This window comes from Heliangelus exortis, unplaced genomic scaffold (genome assembly GCF_036169615.1).
Source record: "Heliangelus exortis unplaced genomic scaffold, bHelExo1.hap1 Scaffold_131, whole genome shotgun sequence".
Lineage (NCBI taxonomy): Eukaryota > Metazoa > Chordata > Aves > Apodiformes > Trochilidae > Heliangelus > Heliangelus exortis.
In genome coordinates, this window is record NW_027285950.1 from 393,885 (window position 1) to 406,746 (window position 12,862).

Genomic DNA, 12,862 nt, shown 5'->3' on the forward strand with positions numbered 1-12,862 from the left:
GGCCCAGCTGGGAGGGGGAGCAGGAGAAAGGGGATCTGGGCAGGGAGAGAAGGCAGGAAAAAGAGTGGTGAGGAGCGGGAAAGAGGTGGAGGGGAAGGGGGCAAAGAGGGAGGGAAGGAGAGAGAGGAGAAGGGTGGGAAGGAGGAGAGAGGGGGGATGGACAGAGAGTGGGCCAGGGGCGGGCCAGGGGCCTGAGAGAGACAGAAAAGGCCCCAGGAGAGGGGAGTGACAGAGGGGTGGGAGAGGGAGCAGGAGAGAGGGGAAAGGGCGAGGGGAGAGGAAGGGAGAGGGGAGGGAGAGGCAGGAAAGGGGAGAGGCTGCAGGAGAGAGAGGGACAATAAGGCCAGGAGAGGAGAGGGAGAGAAAGAGGTGGAGAGAGAGAGAGAGAGAGAAACAGCAATGGCTCTGAGACCAAGCAGGGAGGAATTGGGAAGTGTTGAGAGGGAGACAGCCAGTGAAAGCCCAAACTTGTGATGGGCAAAGGAGAGAGAGGGAGGGATGAAGAGCTGGGGCCAGGGAGCTGGGCAGAGCCCCAGAAGAGCAGTGATGAGCAGCTGGGCCAGGCCCCAGCAGCCTGGGCTTCCCCCTGGGGTCTCCATCTCTGCTGTCTGCCAGCACTGGGGGCACCCCAAATGTCCTGCCTGCTCCCCACAGCCCTCCTGAGCCCTGGGGACAGCTGGGCTGTGGTGTCCATGTCCCAGGGCTGATTTGGGGGTGTCAGGGCTCTCCTGGGGCACTCTGGGACTGAATGGGAGCAATATCTCTGAGTGCCTCAGCCTTTCAGCCCTGGCAGTTGCAGCCAGGCACTTTTTGGATGCTGGTGGTGTGTTGGTGGCTCTGTTCAGCTCCCACTCCAAAGCTGTGATCACTGAGGTCCGGGGCCACCTTGAAGGCCCTGGCAGAGATCTCCAGGGAGTTTGTATTCCATTTTTTGGTATCTTTGGGCTACAATCTGCTGGGGCAATGGGATGCTGGGGTTCCAGGTGCTGGGGCTATGGGGTTGCAAGGTTGTGCTATGCCAGAGCTTAGGTGAGCATGTTCTTGTTCCTGACAGAGTCTGGGTTTGTTGGCCTGGGTTCCTGGGATGAACTTATTTTTTCCTTGTGTTCTGAATGGTCTTTTCTTGTGCAGGATGAAAGGTTGTTTTCATTTTTAGGGTTTGATTAGGGACCCTTGGTTTGTGTACCTGGTTTCTTCAGGTTGATTTTTTTTGTTGTTGTGCTGGATTGTGTTGTGTTTTCTGTCTTGAAACCATTTCTGGTCTGACACCTCTATAGCAGGTAGGGCAGTGTGACTGATGGTGCGGTCTTGCGTATTTCTAGGGAGTCAGTGGACATGTGTGGCTGGAGCCTTCTGCATCACTTACCCTTTGATTTCTTGAGGGTAAATCTTGCAATGTTTTTGCTGAGGTGCAAAAATGAAATAGGAGAGCAGATCTTCCTCACTCACACACACACACACAACCACACACCCCTTCCCCCATCTGAAGATGAACAGCCCAAATCTCTGGGGCTGTGTTCTTTTATTAAACGTGTGTCAGACATCCAGCCCCAGGGGACTTGTGTGCAGAGAATGGCTGCATGGGCCTGGGGCTTGACCATCATCACCTGGAAGGCTGACCCATCAACACCCCACCCTTGATGCCCCATCAATGCCTCCATACTGGTAAAAAACCTAAAGCTGCTACCAGTGCAAGAGGAGTTTCTACTGGGAATGAGATCTTATCCAACATAACTGGAACCATCTCAGTGATCACAAAAATCACAGAATTGTCACAGTTGGAGAAGCTCTCTAAGATCACTGAGCGTCACCCCCCCCTCCCCACTATTCTGGCCCCCCCCACCCCCCCGCTTGTACTGGGAGGTGATGGGAGGGGGGTGGTTATCCCAGTACTGCCCAAACTGGGGGTGAGCAGACCAAGGTAGGGGGAGAGGGTCATGGATTCAAGAGGGGACCCCAGCTTATCCCAGGGGCAGGGGGATGGAATTGGGAACCCCCCAACTCATCTGGAGGGTGGAGGGGCTGTGATTTGGTCTCCCCCTACCTCATCCTGGGGGAACGAAACTCGTCCTGGGGTTTGGGGGCTGCAGTGGAGGAGACTCAACCCCATCCCTGGAAACCCCAACTGATCCTGGGGGCTGGGGGCTCTGATTGGGGACATCAAAAATATCCTGGTGGTGTTGGGCTGCAATTGGCAACCCACAAACCATCCTGGGGGCCAGGGGACATGATGGCTGACCCCCAAATCATTCCAGGTGATCTAAATTACCCTGGAGTGTGGACTCCCACAATATTTCAAGAGAGCCCAACTCATCCCGGGGCGGAGGCTGCAATGGGGAACACCACCCAATCCTGCTGAAGCCCAGCTCATCCCCCATGTGGGTGTGATGGGTGCCCCCCCAGCTCACCCTGAGGAGTGTGCAGCATAGCTGTGGACTCCACAACATCCTAGAGGTGGCCAGTCCTTTCTCACCATTTTAGGTATAAAAGTCTCACTTGTGATTCAGGAAATGCAGCTTGCTTTGTGGAACAGCAACCTGCTCCCCTTTCTGTGCAGAAATGGGGATTAAGTCAAAGATCTGGACTCTGTGTGTGCTTGTGGCACACCAGGGAATGGACCCACTTTGGGGACAACACTGTGACAGCATCAGAAACTGCAAGAGATTTATTAAAGAAAGGGAGTGCTGTCAGTAAGGCAGAGTAGTGCACAGATTCCCCCAAATCTGTGAAGAAAATGAAATTCAGTTTCTTAGCTCAGTTTGAAGGTAGCTTTTACAAGCCTGTGACTGCTGTCAGTATTGCCAGGTAGACATGAGTGGTTTCAGCAGGGGAGGGAATGCAAGCCATTGCTTGTGTCATTTCTCCATGGATCTGCCTAATATATTTGTGGTTTTAAACAATGTTCTCTTCTTCTAGACCAGTCCCTGGTCACTGTCCTGGAGAGTATACTTTTGAAAAAGATGAGTGTGTGTTTACCCAGAAGAGGAGAGGACCCAGGGATGGAGGGGTCCAACTCCCACTTCTTACACCAGACCCAAAGGAGACGACACTGCTGGGGTAGGTGAGTTAAACTCCAGGCTGAACTTTCAGAAGGGAGACTGCCAGTTACCCAGCAGTACTTTGGAATGATAGGCTAGACCCAGGAGAGAGTTTGTACTGTTCTGTTCAGAACAGTTCTTACTCAGCTGGAGTGAACACTCATTACTATGATTACTCTGCACAACTGTTGCAATCTCACAAGTATAACAGTCTACATCATAAAAATCTTTCTGAAAATTGTTTCAGTCGTAATTTTTAAAATAATGAGCATGTCCAGCATAATGAGGATGCTGAGAGAATGCATTCTACTTTGCTCATACTTGCTTGTGTATCTTTGTAGGGCTCCCGTGAATACAGAGGCATCCAACATGGGCTGTGGACAGAGAGCACCCCTTGTTTCAAAATCACCAAGAGGAACCTCTGGAAAACAGTGCTTGACATTTTTCTACCCCAGGTATGGAGCTGGGGCTGGGTTATGAAGTGTTGATCTACAAAAGGAAGGTGATGATGAAGAGATTCCTTTGTGGAGGAGGAGAGGGGAAGGAAGGATCTCATGGCCATGGGCATTGATGGAATTAGGAAAGTGAGAGGAACAAGAAGGTAAGAAAAACAAGCAAAAAGCATCCAAAATGGAATAGTGAACTGAAGTATATGCTAGAATCCAAGTTTGGGGTCGTATAAAAAAATGTAAATTGTTCAGATGTAGATAGCTTGGAATGGAGACCTGAAGAAACTGAAGTAACATCATTTCTTACAGATGAAGGAAGGGAAGGAATTAATGAAGGCATTTAAAGGCTGCAAGTATGAAAATAGTTCATTAATTCAATTTTTCTTTTTTTTTTGTCACATATTTAAGTACTGTTTCCCCACCATTTTTGGTAGTTTTTTCTTTAGATCACTTGTGTCCTTTTCCCTCAGGTGTCTAAAGCCCTGTCTGGATGTGACATCAACACTAAGCTGTGATACACCAGCTGCTTCCTGCAGCGTGGCCTTTCTGAGGTGGCACCAAAGGCAAGGGGAGATGCAAAGCCAGAGCTCTGCCTTTGCTTTCAGCAGTGCCATCATTTCAGTGTTGCCAGAGACAAAGCCTGCCTCAGTTTCTCTGTCAGAGAGGAAGCTGAAATTCCTATTGACAAGTTCAGTTGCTACTGACACAGCACTGGGCATGAAACTGCACTTCCTCTTCAAAGCCTGAAAATTAATGTGTTAGAAATACCACATGCTGAATGTGTCTGAGAATTTCTCTAAAAGTGTAGAGCCACTGATCTTTGATTTAAATGGAAGTTGGATTGTTTTGGGCTGTTCTACTGTTCTTTTAATTTGATACTGGCAAGAGGTCCTGTGTTGACATTAGAGTGGGAGGCTGGTATTGTTGAGTTTTTAGGTTTTGCTCTTGCTGTGTTGGATATTCTGGTTGGATGATAGTGAAATATTGCAGTAGATTTTTGAAGCACTGGATCTGGGCACCTAAATGATTGTAAATATTCTCTGGTTGTGGCTCAGACTTGAGTAAATGTAAATATGGAAAGTGACTGCATGGCAGCACTGTGTGTTGGTGTTTCTGTTCCTTTCCGTGTCTGTATATTTCTGTACTACCAGGACTGGCATTTCTATTCCTACAGATATTTGATCTCTTTCCTTTGCCTTGCCTTTGTTACCCAAATTGAGGAGAAGTTCTTCCTCTCTGCTATCTATTGATAATGATTTGTAAAGTTTTGTAGGGTGAATTTGGTCAGAAATTGTTAACCAGCGGAGGAAATTCCAGTGCTCTTTGTTGATGGGGAAGAGAAGTGTCTTCCTTGATTTTTAGTTCATACACGTCCAAAATAAATCTTAGTTTTAATTGTAATTTTTCAATAAAATACGCAATGAGAATAACTCTGTTTCATAAATAGATATTTACATGTGGTGTATTTAGCTTTTGATTCCATTCAAGGTCCAGACGATTCAGGTGTAGTCATTACAATCCAGTTTTGAAGTAGTGCTCTTGGCCTGGCTTTGATCAGAGGTTTGCTTGCAGATGTCACTGGACTGAAGAAGTTGCCTAAGATGGAGCTGAAGCAGTTCCTGCCCATCTAGGAAAGACAGCAATATGGGCCAAGAGCAGTGCTCCTTTTTTTCCTTGCAGACACAACTGGCTTAACTTAAGCTGTGCCTAGCCAGTTCCACTTGCTCTCCAGCTCTCCTTTTTTTTAGAATGTTTTTTTTTGTTTCTCACAGATTGTCTCTTTTGCTAAATTGAATTTATTAATTGAGGTTTGTTGTGCATGTCATAAATCATGGTTGCCAATCTCAAAAATGTTGGCGTTTGAAGAGACTGAGCTTTTAAACAAATGTAAAAGAGTCTAGAATCAAGGACAGGGGATTAATAGGAAGGAAAATGGGTCTTTCTGAAAGCTCCTTGGGGACTGTAGTTTCATTTAGTGTTGAATGATCAGTCAGCTTAAATTACTAAAAAGAGTTCAAGCCGGTGTGGATTGTATCACACTGCAGCCATACGTTGTTTGCTTTGTTTGCAAACTTTACAAAATTCATGAAGTGCAGATACAGAGCGTAGGAAAAGTGACGTGTAGTATTTGTGGAGGATGCAGGAAATTTTTGTAAGGTTTTTTCCCCGCAGTTTTTCAGATAACAAAGCCTCATGTGGGTGTATAAAGAACTTGATGTCCTTGTATCTGGAAGAACACCTGGATTCAGGGCATGTAGCTTCAGTGCCTTCAAAGCTCTGTGCTCAGTGCCCAGCGGGCTCTGGGAGCAGCAGTTGGAGTAGAATGGATGGGTTGGGTGCTCAGGAGGTTGGGCTGTAGTCTCTGTGCTGCTAGGACTGGAGCTGGGCTGTTGCTGAGTGGTGCAGGTTCTTCCTGCTACACATGCATTAGCCTGGCTTAGTTAACAAGAACAGAGAGTTCCTTCCTTAGGAGAGATGCAGGCCTGGTGTAGTTAACGTGGGTGGATAGTGACTGATCTCTAGGGTAAGATGGTGGCAGATACTGAACTCTGGAGGCTGGTTGGACACTGGTGGCAGGCAACTAAGTTAAGAATCTTGTCTCCTGTCAGCCTTCCCTAAGCCTGAGACCATTGCTGTTAGTGAAGTGTTTCTTAAGTGAATTTAGAGAGACTTCCTCACACCTTACTCTTTCACTACTGTCTTCTAGAGAGTTTGTATTGCTGAGTATATTAAATACTTCTGGTGGGAGCACTCAGGCAGAAGAAGTTTAACTGTTTGGCCACTGAAGCTGTGGGAACACCAGGGTGTTTTGACACAGGTGTGAAATTCTGAAATGCAGTACAGAATCAGTAGTGAGAAAAGAGAAGTCGCTTGCCTGTGGATAATCTCATGTTGAAATCAAGGGTCATCAACATCACTGGTTTACTGGGTGGAAGGTAGTTGAACTACAGGCGGCATGGAAATTTCAGATTGTGATCTTCATTGTACAAGACTTGCTGTTTTGTGGCTTGTTAAATCCTTCTGATAGATCTCTTGATGTTCTTCTCTGCTGCAAAATAGCAACCTCTCTCTAAAAAGAGTTGTGCGCTCTTGCAAGGGTATATTTCACAGAGTCACACAATCATCCGGGTTGGAAAGGATCTCTGAGATCATCAGGTCCAACCCTTGATCCACTACCACTGTGGTTACCAGACCATGGCACTGAGTGCCACATCCAGCCTTTGTTTTAAAAACCTTCAGGGACAGAGAATCCACCCCCTCCCTGGACAGCCCATTCCAATGTCTGATCACCCTCCCTGTAAAGAATTTTTTCCTAATGTCCAACCTAAACCTCCCCTGGCAGAGCTTAAGTTCATCCCCTGTTGTCTTACTGGCAGCTACTTGGGAGAAGAGCCTGACCCCCAGAGCAGCCCTGGTGTGTCAGCTCTTAAATGGCAGAAATCTCCATGTGGGTGTTTGTTTTTGGTGACTTTGGAACGAACACCATTACAGACGTTCCTTTTTGTTGTGCTGGCTGAAGCCTCTTCTTTGTTTAAAAAAAAAAAAAAACACCTCTTTTTTAGAAAGGAAAAGGGAAAAGCTTTTTCTTGGCTTGCTGGCTATAGTTCTAAAGGGTTGCCTTTGTTATCAGAACTCGCTTGATTGCTTGGCCAGGGAGGTTTGAGAAAATAATTTTCCTGAAGAGGGCCCAATGTAGCACAAAAGAAAGTAACTGTCCTTTCACTGTTAGGAAATCTAGGAATAAATTAAGTTATCTGGGCACAGCAAGACTATTATTTTCTTGTTTCTTTGTTAAAAACCCCTGAGGATCTGGTGTAACTAAGAAAATCTATCAAAGTTCTGTGCTTTGAGTGTGAAGAGCATGTAGATTCTGAAAAAAACCCCACGGCAATATCATCCCATTGTGATAAATGGCTGAGTCTCTGGTAGTAGCAAATGAGACTTAGTTTTATTTCAGCGAATAAAGGCAAAGCAAACAACGCTGGGTGCGTGGGGAGTCTCCACATTAAATTAAATTAAAATTAAAAGTTTAATCTTTTGGTTTATATTCCAACCTTTAATACATATTCATAACTATTCTAATACATATTCATGACTGTTCTAGGAATAGGCCGGATTATGTTTATTAGTTCTTGGGAGAGGCAGGCCTTCAAAGGCACATGCTCACTTTATCTCTGAGGGTCTTTTTGACCCCCACCTGGTGGTCGTTGGATGAAGTCAGCGTCTGCCTCAGTTTCCCCTCTTGTTACCCTTCGATTCTGCACATGAGTTCCTTTGCCCTTACCTGTGCAACACTCTGCAGTCAGCAGCAAAACCAGCTTAGATTAGCACAAGAGGATGTACGTTGGAGCCTTTTTTAGGGTACAGGAACTGTGCATGTCTTGTTTCCTGTTCCCCTAAGCCTTGTGGTTATACAAGGAAAGGTTACATCTCATTCCCCTGATTCAACATTGTGCCTTATCCACACGAATCTATGTGTTTCATATGTCACACTACGAAGAGGAAAGTGGATTATTTTATAAATATTCACAGTTGTTAAAATGTTCCTAAAGAGTTGATAATAATGTTGCCTCAAAATGATATGAATCCAGGCTGGTTTTAATTGTGCTATGAGGTGACGTGAGAAATTTTGAATTAAGAAGCCAAGAGAGCAACCGAGGGGTCAAATGTTTGTGGGTTTTGGTGCAAAAGGAAAATAGTAACCTGATTGGTGGTGGTGCTGTGGGTAGGGTTCCATGTGAGGGTTAGGGCCAGCAAAAGTTTTCCTAACCGGGCTTTAAATCGGAAGCTTGGGGCAGCTTCTCCCTGCTGCGATTTTTTTTTTTTTTTTTTTTTTCCACCCCACATTCTTTCTAGCAATTAGCCCCCCCACCCCCACCCCCAGCCTTCCAGGAGCTACATCAGGAAGCTTCCTGGACCTCAGAATTTCAGAATTTCCTTCCCACCCTTGCCCTGCTCGGGCTCCCAGCTCTGGTGCCTTCAAAAGCAGAAGCTTTGAGCATTTCGTAGGTACTTTCTGAAGGCAGAGCTTGACTGTGCTGCTGCTGTTGAAGAGGCTGAGTGTGTATCTGGGGGCTGTGTTTCCAAGAAGAGAGGGATAGGTAAAAAAGTCTGAAAAATTGGGGGTCACTTTTTTGGGGGTTTTTGGGGGGGGGGTTTTGATTTTTTTTGTTTATTTGTCAGGCACGTGAGCCGGGAGCCTGAGAAGGTCATGGGTGGGAGGAAATTCCGAGGTCTGGGTAAATTTCTGAGGTGTCTCCTGGAAGCTAGGGGAGGAAAATTGCCAGGAAGAATTTGTAGAAAAAAATAGAAATAAAAAAAATATTAGCAGGAGCAGATCTAGATGCCCGATCAGGAACAAGGAGCAAGGAGGGGTTAGGGTTAGGGTGTGATGTTCTCAGGTGGGTTCCAGCTGAGGCTACTTCATCCCAGGTGGGGACAGTCCAGGAGAGGAGGGTTTTTTTTCCCAGGGGACTGTGGGAAAGAGGTGGGGAAGGAAATCCCACAGCAGCTCCAGGAGGGACAGGGGATCAGAGCCAGCATGGGGTGAGGAAGGGCAGGTCCTGTCTGACCAACCTGAGCTCCTTTTATCATCAGGGGAAGGCTGTGGATGGAGTCTGCCTGGACTTGAGGAAAGCCTTGGACACCGTTCCCAGAGCATTCTCCTGGAAAAGCTGTCAGCCCAGGGCTCAGACAGGAGCACTCTGTGCTGGGTTAGGAACTTCTGGAAGCCCCCAGAGAGTGGTGCTGAACAGTGCTGATCCAATTGATGTCCCCCAGGGATCAGTGCCGGGCCCAGTGCTGTTTAATTGATGATTGAGGTGAGGGGATTGAGTTCACCACTAGCAAATTCTCAGATGACCCCAAGATGGAGGGAGTGTAGATCAGCTGGAAGGCAGGAGAGCTCTGCAGAGGGACCTGGACAGACTGGAGAGTTGGGATGATTCCAACGGGATGAGGTTCAACATTCCAAGTGCTGGGTCCTGCACTTTGGCCACAACAACCCCATGGGGGCTCAGAACAACAAACTGGAAAGTATTCAACAGAAGATTGTGCAGGCAATGGCCCTTGGACCAATTCCAACAGGGGCAGACATTAAAAATGTGCTCTACACTGGAACTGGGAATGGGGCTCCTACATGGAGCCTCTGGCAGAAAGAAAGCTCCAGGAGAGCTTCAGAGGTCGACCTCTAGGACTTTGGGGTGGGAACTCCAAAGGCTCTGAGGCCAGCTACACGGCCAGTGAAAAAGAGATTTTGGCCTCATACAAAGGAGTTAGAGCTGCTTTAGAAGTGATTGGTGCCGGAGCAGCAATTCAGGACTTGGTGCTGAACTTCTCAGGTTAGCAGTGAGAAACCTCCTGCAGATCTTGAGGGGGTAACAACAGTCTGAACACCTCTGCTCCCCAGGGACCCACGTCCCAACAAACCCGACACTTTTGAGTGCCTGGAAAACTTCCTGCAGAGGGATGCTGAGCTGAAAGAAGTTTTCTGTGCCAGGAGCAAAGAGGGTTTCACTTGCAGGAGTGGAGACCAAAGCCCGGGGCTAGGAAGAGGTCCTTCTGGGGTCCATCACTCCCCCAGATGTGACAAGTGCCTTTCTAGGCTTGAGTGTTCCCAGGAGCCCAAGCAGGGTGGGAGGCTGACAAAGTGCTGCTCGTCTGCTCCATCCAACTCCACGTCCTGAGAACCCTTGGGAAGTGCCCAACAGACTGAGAAGATGTTCCCACAAGTACTCACAGGCCTGGCTGTGCTCCTGGGAGGGCAGGTAGCGTGCCAGAGAGGGGGTGTAGGTCAGACACTGCAGGACAGCTTTGAGGAAGCAGCTGTTGCCCCCCTTCTGGAGTCCTGCTCCAGCTCTTGGGCTGTGCTGCCCATCTGTGTTTCCTTGGGAAGCCATTCCCACAGCAACCACTGCAGGGAAATGGCATTTTAGAAAGAGCACTTGAGTGCTTCAAAACCTCTTTGAGAAGCCAAGGGCTCTACGGGAACACCCAGAGCACCCAAGCCAGAAAAATCAGGGGCAGCTGTTGTTGAAGTTGGCTGCTCAAGCATCACTTTGGGGAAACAAAGATTGTGCCCGTGCTTGCTTGGCCCAAAGTCCAAGCAGCCCACACTGGGACTGGTGTCACTTGATGACAAGAAGCCACCCCCAGCACAGAAGGGACCCCACTGCAGCCCAAGCTGCTGGTGAAGCTGGGGCTCACCGGAGTCGTTCCCCAGCACAACTCTCAGCTCCTCTCAGGAACAGAGGGAAAATCTCAGGCTGTCAGCACGTTCTCCAGAAGGAGAAGACCAACAGCAAGCCCCTCACCTGAAGGCAAAGAAACCATTGTAGCTCATCCCAAGGATTCCAAAATGCCCCCGTCAAAAGGCACGGGACAGCATCCGTCCTCGGGAGCGTTGGAGCAGTGCCTGGAGGTGCTGCAGGGCTGTCCCTGTCACAGGACTCCACCTGACAGCAGTGCCCCAGGACCTTTGGAAAGGTCACCTCGTGTGCCACTTGGTCTGCAGAGCTGCTCACCCGTGGCCTTAGCAGAGGGAGCAAAGGGGAAGAATCCTTCCCACAGCTCCGGCCAGCTGGGAAAAGTCGCAGGAGCTTGGAAGGGAGAGACCTCTCCTTGTATCCCAACTCGAGCTCCTCTCTCCTCTGTCCTGGCAGTCCAGTCAGAACCACCTCATTCCGAGGAGGGAAGCTGAGGAGAAGCAGGCAGGAAAGGACCAATGGGCGGAAGGAACAAAAGAAAAGAGGTGGGCGAGTAGCCAAGGAAGGAGGTGAGGTAGCCCGCAGGTCAGCTCAGCCACACTGGCATCCTCTGGCCCTCTCCTTGGGCTTTTCTAGCCCTGGATCCATGATCTCTCAGGTGTCATCTGGGTGCCACACCATGACCTCTTTGCCACACAGGCCCACTGCCCGTGTTCTAGAACCCTCCAGGTCTGTGGCAGCCACCAGAGTCTCTGGTGGTCTGTAGCACCGGGCAGCAGCCATGGGTCACCATGGTCACCATCTCTGTAGGCATCCATCCCATGGTGGTGAGTCATGGAATGATGGAATGATGGAGTTGGATGTTGGGGAATGTTAGAGAGGTTTGGAGAATGTTGGAGAATATTCCTGAATATTCTCGAAGAGATAGGAGATACGACCCCTTTGCTATGCCCAACCCCATGTTTGGGAGGCCAATTAGATCGGCCCATACTCCGGTGCTACCTGCACCAGGGATTCGCTGTGCTACAGGTAAACACACCGGGTGTCCAATAAAAAGTTATGTTGGTGGCTGGGGTGTGGTCACGGAAGCACTATATAAGCAAAAGTTGCTGCGCAATAAACCAGAAGTCCGTTTATCAACCATATTGGTTGCACGCATTTTCTTTGCTGCTCCCGCAGTTGGAGAATCCTAGAATGGTTTGTGGCAGGTGGTGTCCTCGGGAGGACATGTTGGGATCCATCCCATCTCTCTGCCCTTGCAGCTCATCTCCAGGAGAGCATTTTTGGGAGGCCCTGAGCCAGGTCTCACCCAGGTCCTGGGGGTTGCCCCCTCTCCTGGTCCTTGCTGGAGGGATGAGCAGGACTTTTCCACTGTTGTCTTGGCAGGAGGTGGCTGTGGGGATGCTCCACAAAGAACCACGTCCCTGTGGGCTGCACACCAAGCAGGGAGAAACCAGGAGTGGATTTCCTGGCTGTGGGGATGCTCCACAAGAGGGGAAGAGGGGTTGGAGCAGATCCTTCCAGCTGGACACTGATCTCCACTGGAGCTGCAGGGAAGAGAAGGAGCAGGAATTCAGTGCCCAAGTGGAAAAAAAAAAAAAAAAGGAAAAAAAGCCTCAGCAGGTGGCATCAGTGATGACTCCATCATCAGGAGGAGGAGGAACAGGAGGAGGAAGAGGAGCATGAGGAGGAGCATGATGATGAGGAGGAAGAAGAAGTGGCTGGTGGAGTTGGTGATCCCTGGTTTAGGGGTCTCTCTTCTGGGGGTTTATTTCAGGATCCCCTTTTTAGGAGTTCCTGATTTGGGGGAGTGTTTTGGGGAGCCTGGTTTGGGGGTCTCCCAGCTGGTGGTCCCTGGTTTAGCAGTCTCTCTTCTGGGGGTTTATTTCAGGATCCCCTTTTTTGGAGTTCCTTTTTTGGAGTTTTGGGGGAGTGTTTTGGGGGTCGCTGGTTTGGGTGACACTGGTTTGGGGGTCTCTCAGTTGGGAACTGTTTTGGGGTCTCTTATTAGGGCTCCCATTTGGGGGCTGAATTTTGGGGGACTTCAGCAGGGAACTGTAAGATGATTTTCTGTGTAGCTGGGTGTGGCACATGTAGCATGGTGAGGGTTAACGTTTGTGTTAACATTTTCCCCAGAGTTGTCCTGCCAAGGAGGACAGAATTCCTGGTA

The 12,862-nt window shown here is 48.8% G+C and overlaps 1 protein-coding gene across 1 annotated transcript in view; it reads left to right on the forward strand.

Annotated features, from left to right (window-relative positions):
* LOC139790676 (ankyrin repeat domain-containing protein 18A-like) overlaps positions 1 to 12,862 on the forward strand; it is a 126,416-nt gene that overhangs the window by 100,752 nt on the left and 12,802 nt on the right. The window lies entirely within an intron of this gene.